This window comes from Panthera uncia (assembly GCF_023721935.1).
Source record: "Panthera uncia isolate 11264 chromosome A1 unlocalized genomic scaffold, Puncia_PCG_1.0 HiC_scaffold_17, whole genome shotgun sequence".
Classification (NCBI taxonomy): domain Eukaryota; kingdom Metazoa; phylum Chordata; class Mammalia; order Carnivora; family Felidae; genus Panthera; species Panthera uncia.
The window spans coordinates 68,786,906-68,813,184 of NW_026057577.1; the positions used below are offsets into that span (position 1 = coordinate 68,786,906).

A 26,279-nucleotide genomic window follows, 5' to 3' on the forward strand; every position below is an offset into this window, starting at 1 on the left:
AAACTATTTAATCTTTATAGTTTGACTAAGATAGGAATTTTTAATTCCTATAATTAAGAATTAATTCCTACTGGAAATTAATGGAAACATTTCTAAATGTTAGTAGAATGGCATTTTTTTTTTTCAGGATTGCATTTCAGTATTTTCCCATTTTCCCCTTCTGTGCACAGGTATCAGATGAGTAAAAGAGTAGATTAGTGTATATTCTAACCATTTTAAATATAAAAGTAGAGTAAATTCTACACTATTTACATATATGTTTATACATAGGTCCACATATAGCTCTTCACCAGTTGGGTAAAGTTTTCATATGTTGCAGAATATAATGTTTGGGATCCCTCAAATTGTTTTGCAAAGTGGTAGATATAAAGAAATATAACAGTATCTGAGCTTTATATTTACTAGGTACTCATAGCAGGGAAAATCAGCTGTACATATGTGCTACATGATTGTAGAGTGGAATAAAATAACATGAGGTACTTTCTGTCTAGTCCTTTGTATTTCCTGTATCTGATCACAGATGATAAACAGTATTATTAGATTTTTCCTTGCTGTTGTTTTTCAGTGTTATGTATTCAATTATATTTTCAAAGTTTCTTAATCTTATGTTTAATGTTAGAGGAATAATATCAAATAATATTGGTGCCTTGTAAGGGATTAGTCTGGTATGGTGGTCTAAAGGGAGTTCTCCACTCATTTTTGTAGCTTAAGTGTATTGGTCCTCAGTCCTATCTCCACACCTGATATTTCTCCTGAGCTTCAAATTTTTAAGTCCATCTTTAATTACCTTAATAGATGAGGTTTTAAGATCCAGTTAACTACAAAGGGCTTTGGAAAATGGAGTCCACTGGCATGCCTAGGTAAAGGGGAGCATGGATTTGGTGGACCGTGATTAGTCTTAGGCATAATGTTTCATTTTTTAAGAACTTAAGTTTAGTTAGTAGTTTCATTTTTTTTTTTTAGCTTCCAAAGGTAGAAGTCTTTGCTATATTATCAATTATTTCTACTCTTTCCATAGTTATTTGAAATTGGTCACCAAATTCCACTAATTCTATCTCTTTAATTCAGTTTCTCTTCATTCTGTTGCTGTCTCATGATTCCTTGTGTGGCCAGTTACTTCCTACCTATCTCCCATTCAGCTTGGTCCTCCTTTCCCATAGGTGGAACAGCTGTATTATTCAAAAACTAAATATGACGAGATCATCTTCACTTTTTTAAAGAAAACACATCATGACTCACTAAGTTTAAACTTCAAACAAAATTACTTTGGGAGTGCCTGGGTGGCTCAACTGGTTAAGCATCCGACTTGATTTTGGCTCAGGTCATGATCTAACAGTTTATGTTTGTGATTTCAAGCCACACGTTGGGCTGTCTTCTGTCAGCATGAAGTCTGCTTCGGATCCTCCATCCTCCCTCTTTCTCCCCCTCCCCTGGCCACTCCCTCTCTCTTTTTCTCAAAAATAAATTTAAAAAATTAAAAAAAAAAACCTTTAGTATACATTGCTCCTTGTAGATGCTGTTAAGGGTCAAATTACGAGTCACCTGTTGCTTCATGCTTGTGCTCTAGTAACACTGGACTCTTTATTTACCAAATATATTATCCCTTTGTGTCTTTGAGTGTTGTTCTGCCAGCAGTGCCATTCTCTTAAGTTTTCAAGTGGACAAATGCCTACTCATCCTTCTATCTAGTTCAAATGTTAGCAACATTTCTCCTATGCTCCCTTGTAGCCATGTGAGCTTTTTCATGAATTTGTGAATAACAGTGATCACATTATTTGATGATTTCTTTGTTAATGTGTATTACGTTAACATTTAGCACAGTACCTGGAACATTATAGCCAGTGAAAATTTACAAAACTAATCATTCACCTTAAATTGACATTGTCATCAGCTCATCATTAATAGTTATTGTACAGCTATCCCAAGGCTTTCACATAGAGAATTAAATAGAATTCTCACATTTTAATACTATAGCTTTGCTCACTTCCCCCACTTAATTTAGGATATATGAATCAACAATATTCAGTGCTAAAGTATAAAACTGTGACTCTGTCCCAAATCACTTGATCCTCCTGGAGAGGGTGATTATTGAGAAGCCCACAGTTGAGCCAATTGGAGATCTGCTAGTAACCTGGCCATGCTACATTCCCTATGATTGAAGCAGTATCAGTCAGTGTGGCCTTCAGCCATATCTTTCGGTATACTAGAAATAGGAATGTGTTAAAAGATTTTTTAAAAAATTTGAGGCAATGATCTCATGATTGTTCATGATTAGGATTGACTTTTTAGGCCACCTGGCCAAATCTATTTGAAGCTTACAAAGCCCTAGTCTTCTTCCTTTTCTTCAAATAGGATAAAAACACACATGGGGAACCCTATTGATACTTCTGAATGGAAATCTATTTCTAGTGGGTGAGAACTTGTCTTTGAATATTCAGCTTTAAGCAGAAGTTCTGAAAGACTGCAAAAAACATCCTCTTCTTTAGAACCACATTTTTTTTTTCCTTCTTACCATGGTCCTTATTAAACCTCTGAATTCCCAGATTCTGGACCCTGTCTTTATAGTCCTACATTCCTGACTTTATTGATTTCCTGGGACTTCTGTTTTTTTACTTACTGGGCTTTATCTCTGGCTTCTTATGACCATCCCTGCTACTATGTCAATTTCCAGGATACTTATATGTAGTTACCTGTATGTAACTCCTATTTCTGCTCCTGTGTAATAGACTGTCTTTAAAATAATAAAAAAATTATTTATTATTTATTTTTGACAGAGAGAGAGAGCACGAGTGAGTGCACACATGGGGGAGGGGCAGACAGATGATCCAAAGTGGGCTCTTTGCTGACAGCAGAGAGCCCAATGTGGGGCTCAAACCCACGAACTGTGAGATCATGACCTGAGCTGAAGTCACATACTAAGCAACTGAGCCACCCAGGTGCCCCTGAAAGAATTCTTTAAGCTACTTGAATCTAAATAGAAGGGAAGAAACAAAGTACATGGAATTGTTATGGGGCCAAGAAACACTCTTGATTTTGTCAGCAAATGAGAATTTCCATATTTCCCCTTGGCTTTAGAGCATCAGCCAGGGCATAAACATGGTTGAGTGTCTGTCCTTACAGATAATACAGTTTACTGAAACTATGAAATGTTGTTTCATTAAAAATACATGTACAAAACAACTCAGAAATCCATGATGATATTTTATCTGTGGAATGCAAAATATGTATTTTTCTACTCAGTATGTCTTTGGGGGGACTATCCACTCTTCATTCTTGGTCAGTATAACCCAGAAGGACTGAACTCACCATGGTCCCAGGAGTGGGCCACGTTTTGCCAATCAGTATCACACCTTCTTGGATGGAACAAACAATTCAGAGGTGAGAATGTTCCTCAACTCGATCCAAGTTAGTTTGAGTCTTTAGCAGAAACTCTTGGGAGAAAGACCCTCCCTTTTATTTTGGGTTACTAAACCAGTAAAAAGTCTTCCTGCAGCTATTAGTAGCTATCCTTACCCCCTCTCAGGAAAGGCATATTTGACAATACATTCAACACAGAGGGAGATAGAGTTAAGACAGAGAGAGACAGGGCTCTGATTAGAATCCAGATTAGAGCAACTGGATTCAGCACATGCTTTTGCCATGTTAGGTAATCGATGCCCTTTTTGTTTTAAGCTGGTTTGAGTTGGTTTTTATCCTCTGTAATGGAAAGAAGCTTGACTAATTAAGTCAGTAACTGGAATATAACTTCTAGATGAGAAGTGTAATAGTTTTGTAATTGATGTGGTTACTTTTCTTGTTGAAATAACATAGGGCTTTAAAGCCATGTGTCTTGTTTTCCTTATATAAAACGATGTCCCTTTGAGGAGGCTCTATCTTAACAACAAGGCAGTTGATTACATTGTACTGAATTTTTTTAAAAGTCCATTCATTTATTTTGAGAGAGACAGAATGTGTGTGTGCGTGAGCAAAGAGAGGGGCCGAGAGAGAGGGAAAGAGAGTGAATCCCAAGCAGGCTCCATTCAGAGCCCAATCTCCCAAACCTTGAGATCATGACCTGAGCTGAAATCAAGAGTTGGATGCTTAATCCCCTGAGCCACCCAGGTGCCCCCATTGTGTTGAATTAAAAATTCAAAACAAAGCAGTTCTCAGACAAATTTTAAGACACATTTATTACCTTGTTTTCCATTTGGATCATAAATCCTGGCACCTATTTCCTAAATATTAGGGAGAAAAATTTTCTTTTCCTCTGTTTATTTCCTGTGAGAGTATATAGATAATGATCCTTACAGAATGTACCAAACAGGGGAAACATGATTAAATGCATTTAAAGTTTCACTGGCTTTGGAAGAGCGTCTTTCCTCTGTCAGTTACAGAAATGGTTAGCTGAAGGATTTTCCCCCTTCTTTAGCTTGGGAATTTTCATTTTACTCTTTGACCCGTCACTGAATTTGAGATGGCACAATGGCCATTTCTTACGTCAGATCTTACCTTTTAAGGCTTCAAAGTCTGCCTTTTTGATTTCTTTGTTGTCTTATGAATATATGGGCTTGTCTCTGAGTAAATTTCCAGAATGAAGGAGAGCTTGGAAAACATCTCATTATCACAAAAACACGGTTTCTTATGAGCTCTATTCCATATGTAAATACCCACTCATTTGAGTTTCTTTTCAATGTTTGGCATTTCAGTTTGTATACATCTACATATTTATATATAAATTATTCCACACACTTTAGGAGAAACTATTATGGGGGTGGCAAACATTATGTTAAATAATTAACATTTTTACAATTTGAAAGACCTCTTTCCTTTTGTGTTTTAAAAACACTATACTTTATAGCTTATGTGGTGGTGACATTGAAAGTTCTGCAGTTCAGATCCCTGGAATTTAAGTAACATATTTTATTTTTGAATAATTAAAGTTCATTGTAATTGGAGATTTCTGTAGAAACGATTCAGCATATTTCCATGGTCTCTCTACCTTGTCTGTTCAATTGATGAGTTACTGTTTCCAAACTTTTCTGAGAGAAATGCACCTAACAGCTTGTGATGCAAATTATGCACATACAGGATTATATATTTATACACACAGAGCAGTATTTGTGGTGGCACTTGGGAATGAAAATTGTGCTTCCGACCTCTGCTCACTGTCGGATCCCATTACACCACTCCTTAAAATTATGAAATGATGCTCCGTGGTCTGAGAGAGAAGTTCCAATGCCCATGCCTGCTGACATGCCTTACCTCTTGCATTCCCTGATTCCCAGTCACTCACACGTCCCAGGCTCTCATGTGCTTTCAGACTGCTGGGCTTTTGCACAGGCTGTTGTCTCAATCTGCAGTGCTCTCTGCCTGCTTTTGTCCCTGGCAAACTCAAGTCTCCATTTTAGTGTAGCATCTTAGATAAGGACTTTATTGGCTGCTTTGAGTAATGTTTTCCTCTTTGATCTGGTGAACTTTTCATACACTATGATCACAGCAATTATAGTATTTGTAATTTGTTAAGATGTGATATTAACGTCGTGGACCAAGAACTGAGGCAAACTTTGTCTACCCTTTGCTGAATCTAAAGGCAAGGTGGCTTTGATATAAGAGTCATTGTTTCTTTGCTCACAACTGGTGGAAATAGACTAGTTTGTGCAGGAAGCCTACTTCTAAGACTAGAACTCTTTTACAGAAGTCACTTTAAACAAGTATACTTTTACAGTTTTACTGATTTGGATCTACTGACCACTTCAAGATTTGTTTACATAACTTCAAGGATTTTCCATCCAAGAATATTCTCCTTTGTCCCTTGATGTGGAATACAGGACACATGCATTAAATTATCTGCATCTGAGTTCAAGGAATTGGTTTAGATTTAAGACAGGAAAAATTCTGAGTGAGATGAGTGGAGGTAGGCTCTAGAACTGGTCGTTCTGGGCTATACCCTAAAGCACCTGGCCCCACCAAAGCTAATTGTTGAGACAGTGCAGAGCCAACATTCAGATGAATCCATTCTCTGCTTGAATTACAGCCATATAAAACCCATTCCCGGGAATTATGACACTCATCCTCCTCATTGATGGAGGTGATGTTCGGTCATGGGAGGCAGCCACTGCATTGTGCCTTATTGTTTCTTACTCTCTAAAGACACTTGATCCTTTTTGAGTGAATATGGTCACACAACCTCTCTTAAAAGAACCCAGGACACTAGAAAGTCTAAAGGACGGAGTGTAGATATGGGATACAGGGCCCATAGCCTGCACAGTGCTGGATCACAGCAAAGATTTAGAGGGGGAAAGAGTACCAGTTTTGTTCTGTTTTTCTAGGTAGGTGAAAGGATCATAAGATGTCAGTAAAACTGAAAATGACCATATAGGATCAGATATCTCTCCATTTAAAGAGCAATGGTGGCAAGCCACCCTGATAATGTTACCTCTCACTCTTCTTAGCTTTACATGAGGGGTGTGTTGAGAGTATGGTGGAATTGGTAAGAGAAGTCATTGTAATTTGAGCATTGGTCTGAAATGGCCCTGATTCCTGGGTAATGATAATAAAAACTTCTAAGATGATACAGGCCAAATGTCTCTGCCTTCTGTGTCTTCATTTCTATTATCCCAAGATGTAGAGGCCTGAATATAGGGGGAAATGAGTCCTCACTAGTAGTAAAAATATTTGTCTATCACATGTCTTTTAAATGTCTTTCCCCCTTTTCCATATGCGTATCTTGCAGCACATTCTTAGTCTTTTCATTTCGGTATCCTCCGCATCCAGCGTAATGCCCAGGTCTCCATTGAATAAGTGAGTGGTGAATGAATGAATGGTGATGCATCGTTCCTTTTGAGGAATAACATACATTTATGAGACTGCTGATTTGCTTGTTTATATCAAACCTATGACCCCCCAGGAGCATGGCCCTCTGTCAATGTTCCTATATCAATATGTCTGTTGCTAACTTCTGTTTTAAAACCTTTTTTGAAGTTGTACACTGACAAGATCAATGCAAAAGTCTATGAATGCCATTATTTTCAGCACTCACTCATTTTAGAAGAAAAGGAAACTTCCTTTCCTCACCTCCCACAGCCTGAAGAAAGTTTCCTTTTTGAGAACAAAAATTACCATTTGTTTCAAGCTTTCCCTTCAATTATAGCAATTTCCACATGTTTTAAAACTATTCTCAGCAAAAGAAAAATCAACATTTGCACTTTGATGCACAGGCTAATCTAGCAGCTACAGGTTTAAAGGCATCATGGCTGTGACAAATAATTTGGAAGGTTTTTCTTAATTTTCTCCTGGCTATTGCCCATGTTGCCTATGAACTCAGAAGCAGGACAATTGAAACTGTTTTTTGAGTGCTGTTAAATGGTCCACATAACGTGGACCTTGATGTGCACTATCAAACAGCTTGATCTTTTCTTAAGGAGAAGACAGCATACCCACTTAGCTGCAGTTTTCCTCTATGTTTTTTATGTTTCACAGACTTTGGTTGGGAGGACAGTAAGGGAGCATCCAGTGCAATCAACCAGCTGTGGCCTGCCAATTCCAGTTCCTGACAGGTAGCAAGCTGGATTCTTGGCTGTAAAGAATCTCAAGCAGTTTCGATATGCTCTAGGGAGGGCAACTGTTTAGCCTAAGCAATTCAAAGAAGCATAATTGTGCTTCACAGTACACAGAAAGTCACCACATCTGTTTCATATTTTTGGCTTTTAGAACTGAACTAGAACAGAGAAATAAACATACAGCTTTGAATATAGAGTAAAAACAAGTTCATGGTGCACAGATGAGCATATTGTATGTAACTCAGTGAAAATTTCCTTAATGAGGGTTTCTTTTGGTAAAGTGAGAAATATTTCTGGTGTTAATCAAGGTTTTTTAAAAAAGATTTAATAGAAAATATTATCTATTTAAATGTCAAGGCAGCCTATCATTCTCCCTTAAATCTATTATAGTCAATTGTTGAGATGCCGCGGCGGCGTTCACGTGACCTATTGCAAATATTTGGGGAGTCATCTGCACTGCATTAGCCTTTCTAGTGGTAGTTATTTAAAAAATAATTTGGATGTAGTAGGCTAAAAACATTCAAGGCAATGAATTAGAACTTCATTAACCACTTTCATCTTTTATTTTGGTTCAAATGTAAATGCAGTCATTTGATATCTAAGTGTATATAATATGTGATGACTGTCTTTTAAAAATGTAATCTAGCAGAAAATACATCTTAATTTGAATGTAGCACTGTTTTAAATATAATTTTAATATCCTTCAGCATCTGGCGTCTCAAAGAATGAGGTCATTTGAGGTTAAGAAACTTTTCCCTGCAATAATAATAATAATAATAATAATCTTCAGACAAACAGTGAAAAAGGCAAGTACTTAATCTAAACGATCAGATACCATGGAGAAAAGGGAAGAAAGAAACTGACATGCACCAAGGCTTTCCTTTTACCAGGGTCTTTACGTTATGATGCTTATGTATTTCCCACAATAGCTATCATGTACATAATATTTTTGAGATCTTCCAGATGAAGAACCTGACATGAAATAATTAGCTCAAATATTATGAGATATGCCCTAATCATACTCAGATCCTCTTTCTTTCTTTCTTTCTTTCTTTCTTTCTTTCTTTCATCTTGGAGTTATGTGTTTTTGTATTTTTCTAAAAATGTCTGTCTTTCTAGTAGTCTGTAAGCTCTATGAGGTCAAGGACTATGTCTGTCCTTCATTATATACCCAGGGACCTGCCTACATATAAATAGAGGCTAATTGATATTTATTGACAGTGATAGATGCCTGGCCCAGTTCTAAACTACTTAAATATATTAACCCTTTTAATCCTCCCCCCAAAACTTTGAATGGAGTACTATTGTCCCTACTTTACAGACATGTAATGCAAAGCACAGAGAAGTCAAGTAACTTGCCAAAGTCATGTAGTTAAGTGGAAGAAGCAGGATTTGGGCCCTGGCAATCTGACTCTATCTCTGTCCATGGTTTTAATTATGAAATGGGCTCTTGGCACAGTCAGAAATTATCTGAAGTTAAGGTCAAAAAAGACCTCATTGACAGAATTACTCACTTAGATGTTATGGTAACTTATCATCACCCCTAGACATAGTATTTATTCATTTCACAAAAAAAGCATTGTTTCCCTGCCAATGTGCTAAGCACCTTTTTAAATTTCCTTGCTCAGACCTTACAGGAACCGTGTGTGTGTGTGTGTGTGTGTGTGTGTGTGTGTGTGTGTGTGTGAATATCTTGTTTCTTCTAATTTACAGATGGGGAAACTGAGGCTATAAAAGTTTAAGTAATTTGGCCTTGGTAAATGTTGGTTAATTAGCTCACACTCCTAGGCAGGACTTGTTCAACCCCAAACTCAGTGCTCTGTGTCTACACAGCCTTGAAAACTCTTTGCCTTTTCTGACTCTTAATACATTACGGGTAAGTGTTATTAGCCAAAATGACACATAGAAAGACACATAGAAAGACATTAAACTTGTTGATTTTTGGCTTCCTTTCTTCTTACTTAATGATTTGGGCTTTGTGATAACGTGGGTCTGTCTCTTCCTGCCTTGAAGGAAAAGCAAGGCAGGGCAGATGCTCACCTTTGTAACTGATTTAGGCTGACAGGAATTTAGTATAGCCCTGAAGTTATGGACCAAGAGCCTTCATGATTCTGTGCCGCAAGCCAGAAAGAATAAATTATGCTGTTCCCTTCTTCTGTCATTTTAAATCTGTAAAGGAATTGTGTGCTATAAAAACTTGAAACCTGCTCCTCTATTGTTAACGTCTGATTTTTTTTATAGGCTGTCAGAGATTAGAAAGAGAGGCTGTACAGTTCAAGCGTTATTTTCAATCAGGTACCTATCACACATTTTTATATCAGGAAGCTAGCAAGTATTTGTTAATTACAGCGATCATATAATCTTTCAAATGCAAATAGTCTGACTCAGATTTCAGTTTGTTTGGTACCAAGCAATGAGGAAAGAATGGTATAGCCTGATCCTTGTTTTCCTCCCATCTGTGTGCACCAGGCAATCACCACTTACAGATGGTTGTGATTCAGAGACAGGTTGCCACATGCGAAAAAAGTATGTTTCAGTTATTTTAATAAGATTTATTGCTGTAGTCACAGTTAAATGCTTAAACCTTAATGATAATTGCTGCTAATCTTTCAAGAAAATGATTAGAGTTTAATAAACCTCAAGAAGGATATTTTGCTCTAAACTTCAGTGAAATTACAAAGGTAAATTTTATGTTTACTCCCTCATCTCATAAATCAGAATGCCACATATGCCTTTTTCCATCTTCTGAAATTGGATTTTATATACACATGCACATTTATATTACATGTATTGGGGACTAAGACCCCTAATTTCTATGAAAAACATAATGGGTTAAGGTGACAACAAATAATTCTGAACAAATACACCAAAAAGATTCCTAGTCAGCTTTGAGGTGTTCTTTATTTCCCCTTTTTTTGTGGTAAAATATACATAACCCAAAATTTGTTTTAGAATTTTTAAGTGTACAATTCAGTGACATTAAGTACATTCACGGTGTCATGCATCCATCATTACCATCCATTTCTAGAATCCTTTGATCTTCCTAAGCAGATCAACTTACCTTGTCCCCATTAAATAATAAACTCCCCCTTAGCCCAGCCCCTGATGACCTCCATTTTGCTTTTTGTCTCTATGACTCTGCCGTCCTACAGACCTCGTATACATGGAATGATATAATTTCTGCCGTTTTATGTCTGGTTTATTTCATTTAGTGTGATTATTTCACTTAGCATAATGTTTTTAGGTTTCATCCATATTTCAGAATTTTATTCCCTTTCATGACCGAATAATATTTCATTGTATGTATATACCGTATTTTGTTTATCCATTCATCTGTTAGTGGATATTGGCATGGACATTGAGATGGACATTGAGAATTTTTGGGCTACTGGGAATAATACTGCTGTGAACATTGGGGCACACATATCAGATACCTTGCTGTGAATTCTTTTGAGTATATACCTAAGATTGGAATTGTTGGATCATATAATAATTGTATGTTTAACTTTTTCAGGAGCTGACAAATTGTTTTTCACAGTGTCTGTACCATTTTCTATTTCCACTAGCAATGCATGAGGGTTCTAATTTTTCTACATTCTGGCCAAAACATGATATTCCTCCTTCCTCCCCTTTAAATAATAACCATCCTGGTAGGTGTTTATCTTGAGATTAAAAAACTTTTCTTAATGTTTATTCATTTTTGAGAGATAGAATTCAAGTGGGGGAGGGGCAGAGAGAGAGGGAGACACAGAATCTGAAGCAAGCTCCAGGCTCTGTGCTGTCAGCACAGAGCCCAGTGTGGGCCTCGGACCCACAAACCGTGAGATCGTGACCTGAGTTGAAGTTGGATGTTTAACCAACTGAGTCACCAGGAGCCCCTAACCTTAAGAGTTTAAGTTAAATAGATATTTTGAGTAATCCTGTGAAAATATTTTAGTTAGTAATTTCATGCAAACTGTCACAAAGTTGGTAATTGAGAATAATCTTCATTTACATCCATTATTTGTATTTGTTGCGTTAATCTCCTTGATTCTTGACTCTGAATAGGACTCTGAATAGGAAAGTTCCTTTGCTTAAAGGTGATGCCAAAAAGCACATATAAATGATGTTTAACCATTTGTGAAAGCTTAAATGGATAAGTAGTTTTATCTTAGTGTATAAAATAAGGTAGCAATAAAATTTGTAAATGCATGTAAGAGATGAAACAATATAGCTTAAAAATCAGGGCTTTTCTGTTGTTTTTCAGATAGGTTGATGTGTGTTTGCTAAGTAGGTTGAGATAGGAGACACACACACACACACACCTCTGTAATCAGGATTATTGTAAAGGAGATATGAATAGATTAAATGGGATCCTCATAGATATCAAAACTTGGGATACCCTCGTTGACCTTAGATTTTAGGGTTTGTTTTCAACAGAGGATGCACTGGTATTATGAGGCTATGCTAACGGACAGGTAGAATCTGTTTGGCACATTCCAATTAGGGCTTTTTCCTTTTCAAGCCAGAATTTGAATGGAATTTGTACCTTATTAAAGATTTTGCTGTCATAACCCTATACTTGTGACTGGGAGAAATGTGGAGACTGGGTGTTGGGTGTAGAGTTGTACATTAGAGAGATCACTAAGAGGGGAACTGGTCTTCCTGTTTTGGGGAAATAAAATCAATGGGTATCAAGTTTTGATTGAAGGTAGCTACAAACCATCTGTTAGATACATTTTAAGGTTTAGTATTTCATTTCTTGTACTAAACACCAACATTTTATCACCATATAATTCTAGGTTATATGGCTTCTGAGCTTCAACTTTGGGTCATGTCTGAAATAAAAGTACTTATTTATTTGTAGTTTTAAGATGAAATAACTTAGTTGTATTTTTTTTCCAGAATCAAGTTCAACACTTTTTATAGAAGTATTATGTAGAAAAACTTGTTTAAGAAAATAGAAACAAATGAAATAATTCTTCTTTGAGATCTGCAATGTTGATAGCATTTTCACTGAAACCATGTAATGTTTGTTTATAAGTAAACGAGTTTATAGTAACATTTAAGGTATTAGTGCTAAAACAAATGTTTTGTAGCTCTGGTCAGGGCACTGTAAAATATAAATCAAATAAATTGTGTCCTTTTCTCAGACAACTTACACTCCAAACTGCATGGAAGCGTGTAGGAAGTTGAGATACTGTATACATATTTAAAATACAACCATAAATGAGATATCACATTGTCAGGAACAGACAATATTCTCATTGTACTGGGAAATGCACGTTAGCCTGGGTAGTTGTGGAAAGAATGAATCATAGCCTCTCTTCCAGTGAATGACTCATGGCTGGTTGAATGGAGGTGGGAGTTTCAAGCACCCTTTCTTTGAATGATGGAAAGAATTTTTCATCATTTTATATATTATTCAATATCTCTGTCACTGTTGCTGTTGATAAATGATATGAAAAATGATCATTTATCATTTAAAATCAATTGAGATATTTACAACTAATACTTTCCTTCCATAGATCTGGAAGTGCTTTCCAAAAATCAATTAATTTGCGCAATATACTACTGTAAGGTTAGTCTTATTATCACCATTTTATGGACAAATTCAAAGCAAGAGAGGTTAATTAACCCATCACAGAGTCCAAAGGGCTGAGTGGCAAGGCAAAATGGACTGAGCACCAACTTGAAGGCCAGGAACTCTGCTTTTAGCATGGATTTTAATTGATTTAGATCAGTTTCTCCAGCCTAAAAAGCACAAGCAATAATTCTGAATTATCATGCAGCAATATACTGTGGATTAAATAATTAATATTCTGAAGCCCTTTATAAATGTGAATTATTATTACTCATTTTAGCTTTAGACCACTAAGTCGGCCAAACTACCTTCCAGCACTGGTGACTAAAGTGTAAATTAATTGGCTAAGTGAGAAATTCATCTCACACATTTCCTGCTGAGAGATAAGAGATTCCTCTCTGCTGATTGGAAATCTATATATACAATGGTGCATTTTACTCTGCTTCCCTTAATGCATGTGTTTGTATTCAATTCCCTGGGAATTCATCTTATACAGGGAGATCCATGTTCAAAATATTAGTGTAAAATGCTCATGTTTCTTTTAGGAAAGCCTGTCTCCCCTTTTCTAGAGATGCACTTTTAGGAATATTGTCATGTGGTCAGCCAAACTAGTAGTTTGCTTTTCTAATCTTTCACACACATGCTGGGAAAGATTACAGAAAATGCTATTTTCTCCAAAGACACACTGTCCTGGCTTATCAAGTTTTGTGCTTATGTTTGGTGCTTTTTCAATAAATGTATACAGGGAACATTATATTAGAAATCTTGGGGTTGCTTTATTAACTTTTTTTCCCTTAACCATTTGATTAGGAAAGTTATTGTTAGAGAGGCAAAAACTCCCAAACTCTTCTTTTAAAGGAAGGAAGGGCTCAGGTTTGAAAGAAAGGAAGTCTAAAAGTAATTACCAGTTTTATGCCTTTTCAGGAGGATAAGGAAGTCTGTCTACAGAATTCTTAATATATCAATGGATAAGTAATAAAAATTATTTTGAAGATTGTGTTAAGATAGATTTTCAGTTATTCATTCCACAATTTTTTTTATGTTTTAAAATGTTTATTATTTATTTTTTGAGAGAGAGAGAGAGAGAGAGAGAGAGAGGGAGCAAGTGAGCTCAAGCAGGGCAGGGGCAGAGAGAGAAAGGGAGACACAGAATCCGATGCAGGTTCCAGGCTCTGAGCTGTCAGCACAGAGCCTGAGTGGGGCTCAAACCCACGAACCATGAGGTCATGACCTGAGCTGAATTCGAGGCTTAACCAACTGAGCCCCCCAGGTGCCCCTCAACAAGTATTTTTTGAGCATCCGTTATATGCCAGGCACAGTTGTAGATGCTGAGACTAAACACTAGGACTTTGCTGTGTATCACTTACAGTTAACAAACAAAAAAGTAGGTGTGTGAATATGTGTTCTAAGTCAGTTAGATAAAAGCTAGGAAAGTACAATGAAACCAAAAGGGGACAGAATATAATGGGGTTTCTGTTTTTAAAGGGGATGGCCATAAAAAGAGGAGATTGAGAGTCGAGCAGTTGGAAGGAGGTAGCAAGCCTTATGGGTATCTTTGGGAAGAGCATTCCAGGCAGAGGCAATAGTGAATACAGGAGCCCTGAGAAAGGAGTATGTGGAGGAGCAGGTGTGGTAGTGATTCTAAGGGACATCACAGGGCTTAGGTATTTGGAAACATGCTCAGTTCTCTGAAAATAGCTGAAAGACCTTTGGAGAAAGAAATTGTGCACGTACACATGCAGGAAGATACTGTAAACCCTTGAACATTGGCATGGACTATCAAGAGCTAGCAGACACCCGGTTTGCAAAGAGCTAGCAGAAGCTTGATTTATTAATTTCAAGGATGTTTAGTGAATAATTCTTGATTTTTCAAAACATATCAAGTGTCTAATTATGAAGGCAGAAGAGTAAACTTGTACTGAGGAAATGTATGTAATTTGGGCAACTACATATTGCGTCAGAGAGCGCACTGGATAACCCAGACAAATCAGTAGAGTGCACAGTGGTTTGTGTATCAATAAAGCATAATTTTTGCCTTTAATTTCTTTTATTTAGGTAAAAATCACACACCATAAAATTTACCCTTTTAAAGTAGACAATTTCGTGGTTCTCAGTATTATTCACAAAGTTGTATAAACATCACCATTGTCTAAATCCAGGATGTTTTCATGATGCCACTAGTAGTCATTCTCCTCCCATTCCAGCCCCCGCACTGGCAACTGGTAATCTGCCTTCTGTTTTTATGAATGTGACTATTTTGGACATTTTATTTTTTGAGAGAAAGCACAAGCAAGGGAGGGGCAGAGGGAGAGGAAGAGAGAATCTTAAGCAGTCTCCATGCTCAGCATGGAGACTGATTCAGGCCTTCATCTCATGACCGTGAGAATCATGACTGAACCAAAATCAAGAGTTGGATGCTTAACTGACAGAGCCACCCAGTAACCCCTATTTTGGACATTTCATACAGATGGAATGATATGTGGCCTTTTGTGTCTGCTTCTTTCACATAACATAATGATTTCAATGTTCTTCCATATTGTAGTAAGAATAAGTAACTAATTCTTTTTTTATGTTTATTTTTTATTTCTGAGAGAGAGTGAGAGACAGAGTGTGAGTGGGGGAGGGACAGAGAGAGAGGGAGACACAGAATCTGAAGCAGGCTCCAGGCTCTGAGCTGTCAGCACAGAGCCTGACACAGGGCTCGAACTCATGAGCTGTGAGATCATGACCTGAGCCGAAGTTGGATGCTCAGCCAACTGAGCCACCCAGGTGCTCCAGTCCTTGATTCTTTTTTATGGCTAAATAATACTCCATTATACGGATATATCACATTTTGTTTATTCATGTATTGTTAGACATTAGGATTGTTTCCACCTATTGGCTATTAGAGACATACCTGTACAAGTTTTTGTGTGGGCATATGTTTCCATTTATCTTGGGTATTTACCTAGAAGTAGAATTGTTTGGTCATGTGGGAACCATATGTTCAGCTTTTTGAGGAACTGTCAAACTGTTTCTCCACCTGGCTATACCATTTTACATTCCTACCAGCAATGTATGAGGGGTTCAATATCCCTACATCTTATTCCACACTTGATTTTTGATAATAGATGTTCTAGTGTGTATGAAGTGGTCTCTTGTTGTGTTTTTTATTTGTATGTTTCTAATGACTGATGATGTTGATCATCTTTTCATGGGCATATTGGCTATTTGTAATGTGTTTTTTTGGAGAAATTTTTATTCAAGTCCTTTGCCCATTTTTAAATTATATTGTCAATTTATTGTTGGGTTGAAAGAGTTCCCTATGTATTTTGGATACTGAATCCAGATATGTGGTTTGCAATTATTTTCTCCCATTCAATGGATTGCCATGTCTTTTCATGCATAAAAGCTTTAAAATTTGATGAAGTCTAATTTATCTTCCCTCTCAGGTACTGGATCCCTTGCATTTCCATATGAACTTTAGGATCAGCTTGTCAGTTTCTGTAAAGAAAAAAAATCAGCTGGGAATTTGATAGAGATTGTATTGAACCTTTAGATCTATTTGGGGAGTGACATAGTCATAATACATATTTCCACATATATATTTAGGTCTTGTTTAATTTTTTCCACAGTGTTTTATAGTTTTTAGTTCCTATCAAGGACTTTTTAAGTTTATTCCTAAGGGTTTTTTATACTATGCTAAATGGCATTGTTTGCATAATTTAATTTTCAAATTCTTTATTTCTAGCATATAGAAATACAGTTGATTGTGGTATACTGACTTTGTATCCTGAAACATTGCTGAAATTGTTACCTCTAGCCAATTTTTAGAGGATCTATTATTTTTTTCTGTATGCAGGGTCATATCATCTGCAGATATAGCTTATCTTCTTGTCCACTCTTTTTTTTCTGTATCATTTAAGATTACTATGTTTCCTCACAAGAGGAATGTTAGAATAAATGTTACAGGTAGTCAATCATACCTTGTTCAAACTGGGCACACATGAAATCTAGCATTATGGGAGTTTTATTTATTTGGTAGTGAACTTTTAACTATCAATGCAAACGCTAAGATACTACACCAAACATCTGCAGAAACTTTTTTCATCATTTTTTTTGAATTGTTCACAAACATTTCCTATAAAATCCAATATACCACAAAGAAATGGCACATCTTTTTACTTCAATTTGAATACAATGGGAAAAAATATATATATATTTGCAAAGTTTAAAAGACACTAGCAGGCTGACAGTTTGACTATAGGTGAGAAAATTATCTAACAAAAATAATTTATTTAGCATCAATCACTTCCATAACCAAGTATTATTCTGATTAATAAAATTGCTGCCATTAGGCTTCTGGCAAATATCTATACCTTTACTGAATTTGTGGAGTTGCTCTTCACCTTGGTTCTCCTTCACAGTTAGTAGCATCGAAAGCTGCTGCAGGGCAGGGACAAGCATTTGCAAAAACAAAAACAATGTCCCCAGCTTACTATAAGCATGAATGTATATGACAGAATTACTTCTCAAGCAACGAATTTTTTTCAAATAATTTTTAAGTGTTTATTTATACTTGAGAGAGAGACAGTGTGAGAGTGGGAGAGGGGCAGAGAGATGGAGACAGAATCTGAAGCAGCCTCCAGGCTCTGAGCCGTCAGCATAGAGCCTGACATGGGGCTTGAACTCACAAGCCATGAGATCATGACCTGAACTGAAGTTAGATGCTTAACCAACTGAGCCACCTAGGTGCCCCATAAGCAATGGACTTTCAAATCATCAAGAAGTCACCAGAAACAAATTTGCCAAGATATGCTTATGTTTAAGAAGAGATGTATTTATTTATATCAAACAGAGTGTTTAGTTTCAAAACTTAGTGTTTAGTTTGGGGTGGGTTGGGGAATCCAGCCATTTGAAAAATGACAGTCTTAAAAAAATGAACACCAAAAATAGGTTCACTAAATTTATTTAAAAAATCAGAACATTTCTTACAAAAGAGAATTACATTCTGCACACTGCTATGAATAGATGCCAGGGACATATGGACTATTGTTACTTTTCCTCCCTGTTTCACTCCCCAAAATGTTACAATGACCACAAAGCAAAGTGTTCACAATAATTACATGTTTTTTTTTTCTTTAGAACCACCAACAATGAGAAAAAATTAAAATTCATTCACTGTGCTGCTCTTTCAAAATTTTAATGTTAATTTATGTTAATTTTTACACACCCTTCCCCAGCCTCCTTCCTTTTTATAAGAAACTAAAAGATTTCTTCTGGTGAACAGCAAAGATTTCACTGCACCTCGAACGCAGAACACCTATGAAGCAGAGTAATAGTGGCTTTTTAAACAGAAACAAATAGAAAAAAAAAAACCAAGATGTAGGATTCCTCTAGTTCTTCACTAGTTGTAGAAGAACTTTCTAGAATCCTGCTTCACACTATAAAAAAAGAAAAAATATCTTGCATTAGAATCCTTCCACATCTGCACACTGCTTCACGCTGTTCTGCCAATACTGTGCATTTTGTATCAGGTCCTGTGTTCCTGTAATTGTAATGGTGTGATCTTCAGATCCTTCTAAAGGTTCTTCAATTTTGATTGAAGCTCCTGTCTCACAACGATTTGTTTAATCCTCTGACTGCCTTTGCCAATAATAGATCCAGCCAAATCTTTGGGAATAGTTACTTGCGTAGTAACAATAGGTCCACCAAGATAACCATATGAGCCACAACCCCTACATAGGAATAATCCTATCCAGAGCCACCCTGTGGTTCATAAACCACCTTTCATTCTGATGGGCTCCATGCAACAGAGTTCTAAGTTTCGTCAGCACTGAAACCAACATTCCCATTATAGTGGTCTCCAGGTCCTCCTAGGCCATTAGATCTCCTCTTTTAGGTGGTGATAGTGGAGGAAGAGGAAGATTCTGAGCTCTGCTTCAACCCTGGCTGCCTCATTCAGGAAGAGACTGAGGAGGTCCTTGATGAGGGATGACATCATCATAATCTCTTCTAGATGGAGGCATAGGACACCAACCCTGACCAGGAGGCATTCTGTCAAAACCGCCTTTCCCTTGCATGGGAAATCCCACAGAACGTCGATGGCAGTCAGCAAACATTGTAAAACCATCCTAGATTTCATCATAAAAATTGGGATCATTAAGCTGTGCACGTCCTTTGATGGGTGACTCTGTTATAAGATCATGGATGATCTTGATGCACTGTTCAGTCCTATGAAGTTTTTTCCAATGAGAACAACTCTGTCAGTGGAATGAAGACAGGAGTCCTAGAAAAGCCTGACTGTTGTGTGTGTTCCCTCAACATTCTTTGATTTTAGCACCTTTAACCCCAGTAATTCCTCCTGCCAGTCTCTGATGAATCAAGTTGCAACTCGAAGTCAAAGTTGCTTCCTTTATAGTGTTGGTATTTTAAGCATTCCACAGTATCAGATTCTAGTGGGAGCTGATTGGTTGCTGTGGGTGATGGCAACTGCAGGCCCTCCTCTAAGGTAGAAATTCTTCAGAATTTCTCCAATTGTTTCAGTATCAGCACTGATAGTCACTATATGCTCGGGCCACTTCCATCTGGGACTAAAACACTGGAATTGTGGTCTGTATGGGGAAACTTAATATTCTTGGCTCCTTCCCAAACCCTACCCCAGCATTCTTGCTCTGTAGTAGAATGTGTAAGTCAACCAACCATCTTACCAGTGTTTCTAGATTTTCTAAAGTCTTGTTCCTCTTCCGTATCTTCTATGTGGTGTTTACCAAATTCAGCATTGGTTATGGTGTCAGGGAAGGTTTCCTCTGGCTGGTCAGTTTCCATTTTCTTATAATAAATGGACAAAACAATCAGGTATTATATATCCTTGTAGAGCAGAGCTGAACTCTTCTGGGCAGGACCAGCTGACAGCCTAGTGCTCCAGTCACTCCCCCGCCCCGCCACCCCAGACCAACATCCCTAGGCCCCTGGGCTGCTGTGCTGCACTCAGCTGGTCACAGCTAGACAGAGTCTTCTTGTTCTTTCTCAATGCCTTTTATTTAGTTTTCGTGCCTAATTGCCTTAGTTAGAACTTTCATTCAGTGTTGACTAGAAGTGCTTAAGTGGATTCCTTGTCTTATTTGTGATCTTAGGAGAAAGTGTTCACTTTTTCACTGTGAAGTATTATGTTACCTGTGGATTGTTTTCTTTTTGTATATAATGGTTGAAGAGTTTCTATTTTAATCCTAGATTCTTGAGGTTTTTATCCTGACAGGTGTTAGATATGTCAAATGCTTTTCCTGAAGTGATCATTTTTTGGTTCCTTAATCTACTTCTATGGTGTAGTATATTAATTTTCATACATTGAATGCATCTTTGCATTTCTCAAATAAATCCTACTTGATGATATTGTTTAATCCTTTTTATAAGTTGCCAGATTTGATTTGCTAGTATTTTGTTGAGGACTCTGGTGCTTATAACCTCTTTGTCTGTATAGGATAATTCTGGGCAGATGGAATGAATTGAGAAGCGTTCTCTCCACTTATATTTTTTATTTTCATTTTTATGGAAAAATGTGTTAAAGATTGGTTATTAGTTATTTTTTCTTTAAACATTTCATAGAATTGCCAATGAAGATCTCTCATCCTGAGATTTTTATTGGTGAGAAGTTTTTTGATTACTAATTCAGTCTCTTGTCATAGGTATATTAAGATTTTCCATTGCTTCTTGATTAAGTTTTGGTAATTGTATCTTTTATTCCTGATTTTTGTAATTTAAAACTTCAATTTTTTCTTGATCAGTCTAGCTACAGAGCTGTCATTAAAAAAAATTTCAAAGAACCAGCTTTAAGTTTTGTTGATTCTCTTATTTTATGTTTTTCTATTCTCTCTTATTTCCCTCTCTAATCTTCATTATCGTTTAAAATTTTTGCTTTGGGCTTAGTTTTCTCTTTTTCTAGTTTCTAACAGTGGAAGATTTGGTGATTAATTTGAGATTTTTCTTTTTTATTAATAGAGGTGTGTAGAGCCATGAATGTTTTTATATTCACAGCTTTATCTTATTCATAGCATAAATAACTTGATATATTATATTTTCATTTTTTAAAAATGTGTTTTCATTTTTATTAATCTCAAGGTATTTTCTAATTTCTCTTGTGATTTCTTCTTTGACACCTTAATTATTATAGGAGCATGTTAATTTCCACATATTTATGGATTTCCCAAATTTCCTTCTGTTACTGAGTTCTCATTTCATTTCATGCTATCAGAGTATACTTTGTTTCATTTAATCCTTTTAAATTTACTGAAGCTTGTTTTATGTCTTAACATATGACGTGTCTTGTAGAATGTTTCATGGACACTTGATCCTGGGGTTTTTGTGTAGTGTTGTAAGCTGTCTGTTAGGTATAATTGGTTTAAATTCTGTTCAAGTCTTATATTTCCTGCTTGATCTTCCATCTAGTTGATCTATCCACTGTTGAAAGTAGGGTATTATAGTCTCCATTCTACCAGTTTTTGCTTCATGTACTTGTTAGGTGCATACATCTTGATGCATTGATACTTTTTTTCATTATAACATGTCCTTCTTTGTGTCTAGTAACAACTTTTGCATTGAAGTCTATTTTTTTGAAATTAGTATAGCCATTCTTATTGTTTGCATGCTGTATCTTTTTCTATCTTTTCATTTTCAACTTATTTGTGTTTGTAAGTCTGAAGTGTACAGAAAGCATCTAGTTGAATTATTTTTTAAAAGTTCATTCTGTCAGTTTCTGCATTTTAATTGGAGAATTTAATCCACTTATCTTTAATGTAATTATTAGATTACATTTGCCATTTTGCTATTTGTTTTACATGTTTTTGGTTTTCTTAGTTCCTCTCTTTCTCCATGACTACCTTATTTTGTATTCAGTAGATATTTTCTGCTGTACCATTGAAATATCCTTGTTTATTTTACTATATTTCTGAGATTTATTTTTTTTTTCAGTAACTAGGGAATACCATTAACATCTTCATTTATTATAGTCTAATTCAGATTAACACCAATTTAATTCAAATGGTATAAAACATTTTCTCCTTGTGACTCCATTCCCTCTCCTTTCTTTGTGCTGTTATTTTCCTACAAATTTCATCTTCATAAATATATGCTCAGGGATATAGATATATAATCATTGCTTTGTACTTTTAAATCATACAGGAGGAAACTAGAGTTATAAATAAAAGATAAATTTATATTGTCTTTTAAAAATATTTTGTTTATCTGAGAATGTGTTAATTTCTCCTACATTTTTGAATGATAAATCTATTAAATATAGAACTCTTGGTTGTCTAAGAATGGAGCTTTGAAAGCATTCCAATAATATTTTGCTCCTTCCAGTGGCGGTTAGGCTGATGATTGTCATGATAAATGCAGGCTTTGGATTTTTAAGACTATCATGGATCTACAGAGGAAGGAATGGGGATAAAGCAAGTTAAAATGTCAAAAGCTCACTGCTCTTACCAATTCAGCTGTTTTTCTTCTACTTTTCATTTTTTAATAAGCACTCCTCAGATTGCTGCAAGCCTTTGGTTATTTTCAGCATTGCAAAAAGCTAAATCTGACATTTTTTTGCCAGTATTTTTATTGCTTTTATGGAAGAGAGACTTTTCAGACGTCCATACTTGTTCTTTATACTGATGTCACTAGAACACTTAGGGTGAATCATTTTAACATCTCACCATTTGTTATAGCGTTCCCAATTAAAGCTGGTTGTTTTAGACTGAGTTTCACTGGAAACAGAACATGAGATAAAGACCTGTATACAGATAGTTTATTTGGAAGGTAATTCTAGGGAGCAGAAGTGAAAAAGCCAAAAGAATGAGGATGAGAAGGAGCACAAGCCAATATCAGGCTGTGTTAATCATGTCACTGCTACAAGCAATGGAGGCTTGGCAGTACTAGGACCTCTATGGAAACACACAGAATGCCTTCCAAACCAGAGGTGAATGCATTTTTCCATCAGCTCTTCAATTGGCTGGTTCTATCTGCAATGTTCTTAACTTTCCCATACTTCCATGTCTCAAGTGCCATGACCAGAGAAAATGCCTGTATTATCCACACATTGAGGGAAAAGTGTATACCTGCTGTAGACACTGTCAGCACAAAATGAATCAAAGGTCTCTCTGGTATTGTTTTCCCTAGCTGAGACTGCAGTCAGAGGTGCGGTGAAGAGGACATGGGCTGGAGTATCTATGTGTATTAGTCAGGGTTCTCCAGAGAAACAGAACCAGCAATAGAGAAACAGAAGCAACGGTGTGTGTGTGTATGTGTGTGTCTGTGTGTGTGTGTGTCTGTGTGTGTATGGTGTATTGTATGAGCCAATTTCATATATTATATATATACATATATATATATATATATATGCCATTTTTTAGAGTTTCTTTTTATTTTGAAAGAGAGATTGAGAGCATGTGCAGGGGAGGGGCAGAGAGAGGGGGAAAGAGAAAGAATCTCAACAGGCTCGGTGCTTTCAGTAGGGAGCCTAGTGTGGGGCTCAAATCCATAAACTCTGAGGTCATGACCTGAGCCAAAACCAAGAGTTGGACACTCAACCGTCTGAGCCATCTAGGAACCCCTATATGCACCATTATAATAATATATACAATATATTATGATATATGACAAGGAGTTGGCTCACACAGTTACGGGGCTGGCAAGTCCCAAGATTTGTAGGATTAGTCTGCAAAATGGAAATGCAAAAGAGCTGATGGTGTGGCTCCATTTTAAGTTCAAAGGCACAATAACAAGGAGAGTTGATGATGTCTGAAGGCCAGCAGGCTTGCAACCCAGAAAGAGCTGATATGATATTTCAGATTGAGTTTGAAGGCTGGAAGAAGCCCATGTCCTAGAGAGAAGGCAGTCAAACAAGCAAAAAAAACCACCTCTCTTCCTTAGAGAATAGTCAATCCCGTTGTTCTATTTAGGCTTTCATCTGGCTGGATGAGGGCCCATACTTTAGGGAGAACAATCTACAAAATCTGCTGAAGTTAATCTCATTCAATATGCTCATAGAAACACCTGGAATAATGTTTGGCCAAATATCTGGGAACCCTGTGGCTCATTCAGGTTGACACATAAAATTAACCATTATGTTATGACATTTATTAAATCAGTCTACAGGTCAGACATTAATAACTAGAACTAACTAGTTAATGATTGCTTTACCTAGCAATCTAGGATAGTGTAGTGTTAGGAAATTATAAGATTTGTCTAATCAACCCTTACAGATAGAAATAGAACTCAAGTACTCAGTTACAAATATTACATTCCCAAAGTAATATAATGTATTGTAGAAAAAATTAACATTAAGATATTCTATTTCAGTTACAATGATTTCTTTGTAGCTGTAAAGTTAATCTATGAAATAAATTCTAATAAAAGCAGTATAAGATTTTTTCATTTTCAAGTTTTTATTAAATTCCAATTAATTAACATTTAGTGTGATATTAGTTTCAGGTGTAGAATTTAGTGATTCATCACTTACATACACACCCAATGCTTATCACAAGTGTCCTGCTTACACCCATCACCCATTTAATCCATCCTCCATCATCCATCTTTCCTCCAGCAACCCTCAGTTAGTTCTCTGTAGCTAAGTGTCTTTTTTATGGTTTGCCTCTTTCCCCCCCATGTTCATTTGTTTTGTTTCTTAAATTCCACATCTGAGTAAAATCATATGGTATTTGTCTTTCTCTGATGATTTAATGTGCTTAGCATAATACTCTCTAGCTCCATTCATGTCTTTGGAAATGGTAAGAATTCATTCTTTTTTTTATGGCCAAATAATATTCCATTGTACGTGTATACCACCTCTTCTTTATCCATTCATCAGCTGATGGACATTTGGGCTCTTTCCATACTTTGGCTGCTGTTGATAATGCTGCTATAAACATTGGGTTGCATGTGCTCCTTTGAAGTAGTATTTTTATATCCTTTGGGTAAATACCTAGTAGTGCAATTGCGGGATCATGGGGTAGTTCTATTTTAGCTTTTTGAGGGACCTCCATGCTGTTTTCCAGAGTGGCTGCACCAGTTTGCATTCCTTCTAACAGTATAAGTTTTCCCTTTCTCCACATCCTCACCAACAACTGCTGTTTCCTGTGTTGTTAATTTCAACAATTCTGACAGGTGTGGGGTGATATCTCATTATAGTTTTTATTTGTATTTCCCTGATGACGAGTGATGTTGAGCATCCTTTCATGTGTCTGTTAGCCATCTGGATATCTTTTTTGTAAAAATGTCTATTCATGTCTTCTGCCCAGTTTTTAACTGGATTATTTGTTTTTTGGATGTTGAGTTTGGTAAATTATTTATAGATTTTTGATACTAACCCTTTATTGGAAATGCCATTTGCAAGTATCTTCTCCCATTCTGTAGGCTGCCTTTTACTTTCATTATTGTTTCTTTTACTGTGCAGAAGCTTTTTATCTTGAAGTCCCAATAGTTTATTTTTGCTTTTGTTTCCTTTGCCTCAGGAGACCTAATAAGAACTTGCTACAGCTGATGTTAGGGAGGTTACTGCCTGAGTTCTCTTCTAGGATTTTGATGGTTACATATCTTATTTTTAGGTCTTTTATCCATTTTGAGTTTATTATAGTGTATGGTGTAAGAAAGTGGTCCAGTTTGGTTTTTTGCATGTTTCTGTCCAGTTTTCTCAACATTTGTTGAAAAGACTGTCTTTTTGCCATTGGATAGTCTTTCCTGCTTTGTCAAAGGTTAGTTGGCCATACATTTGTAGGTCCATTTCTGGGTCTTTTATTCTGTTCCATTGATCTATGTGTCTGTTTTTGTGCCAGTACCATACAGTCTTGATCACTGCAGCTTTGTTTGTTTGTTTTTTAATGTTTATTTTTGATAGAGACAAAGTGCTAGTGGGGGAGGGGCAGAGAGAGAGGGAGACAGAATTTGAAACAGGCTCCTAGCTGTCAGCACAGAGCATTATGTGGGGCTTGAACTCAGGAATGGCGAGATCATGACTTGAGCTAAAGTCAGACACCCAATCCACTGAGCCACTCAGGTGCCCCAAACGGGATGTTTTTTAACCACCATGTGTTTGTGGTCTTTCCAACTTTTTTCTTGTGATTAACTTGACGTTTAATAGCATTATGGTCAGAAAATATGCATGGTATGATTTCAGTCTTGTTGCACTTATTAAAGCCTGATTTGTGACCTCGTATGTG

At 36.5% G+C, this 26,279-nt stretch overlaps 1 pseudogene; it reads right to left on the reverse strand.

Moving 5' to 3' along the window:
• Nucleotides 1-18,380: 18,380 nt before the first annotated feature.
• On the reverse strand, nt 18,381-19,908 carry LOC125934286 (heterogeneous nuclear ribonucleoprotein K-like; annotated as a pseudogene).
• Between the last annotated feature and the right edge of the window lie 6,371 nt (nt 19,909-26,279).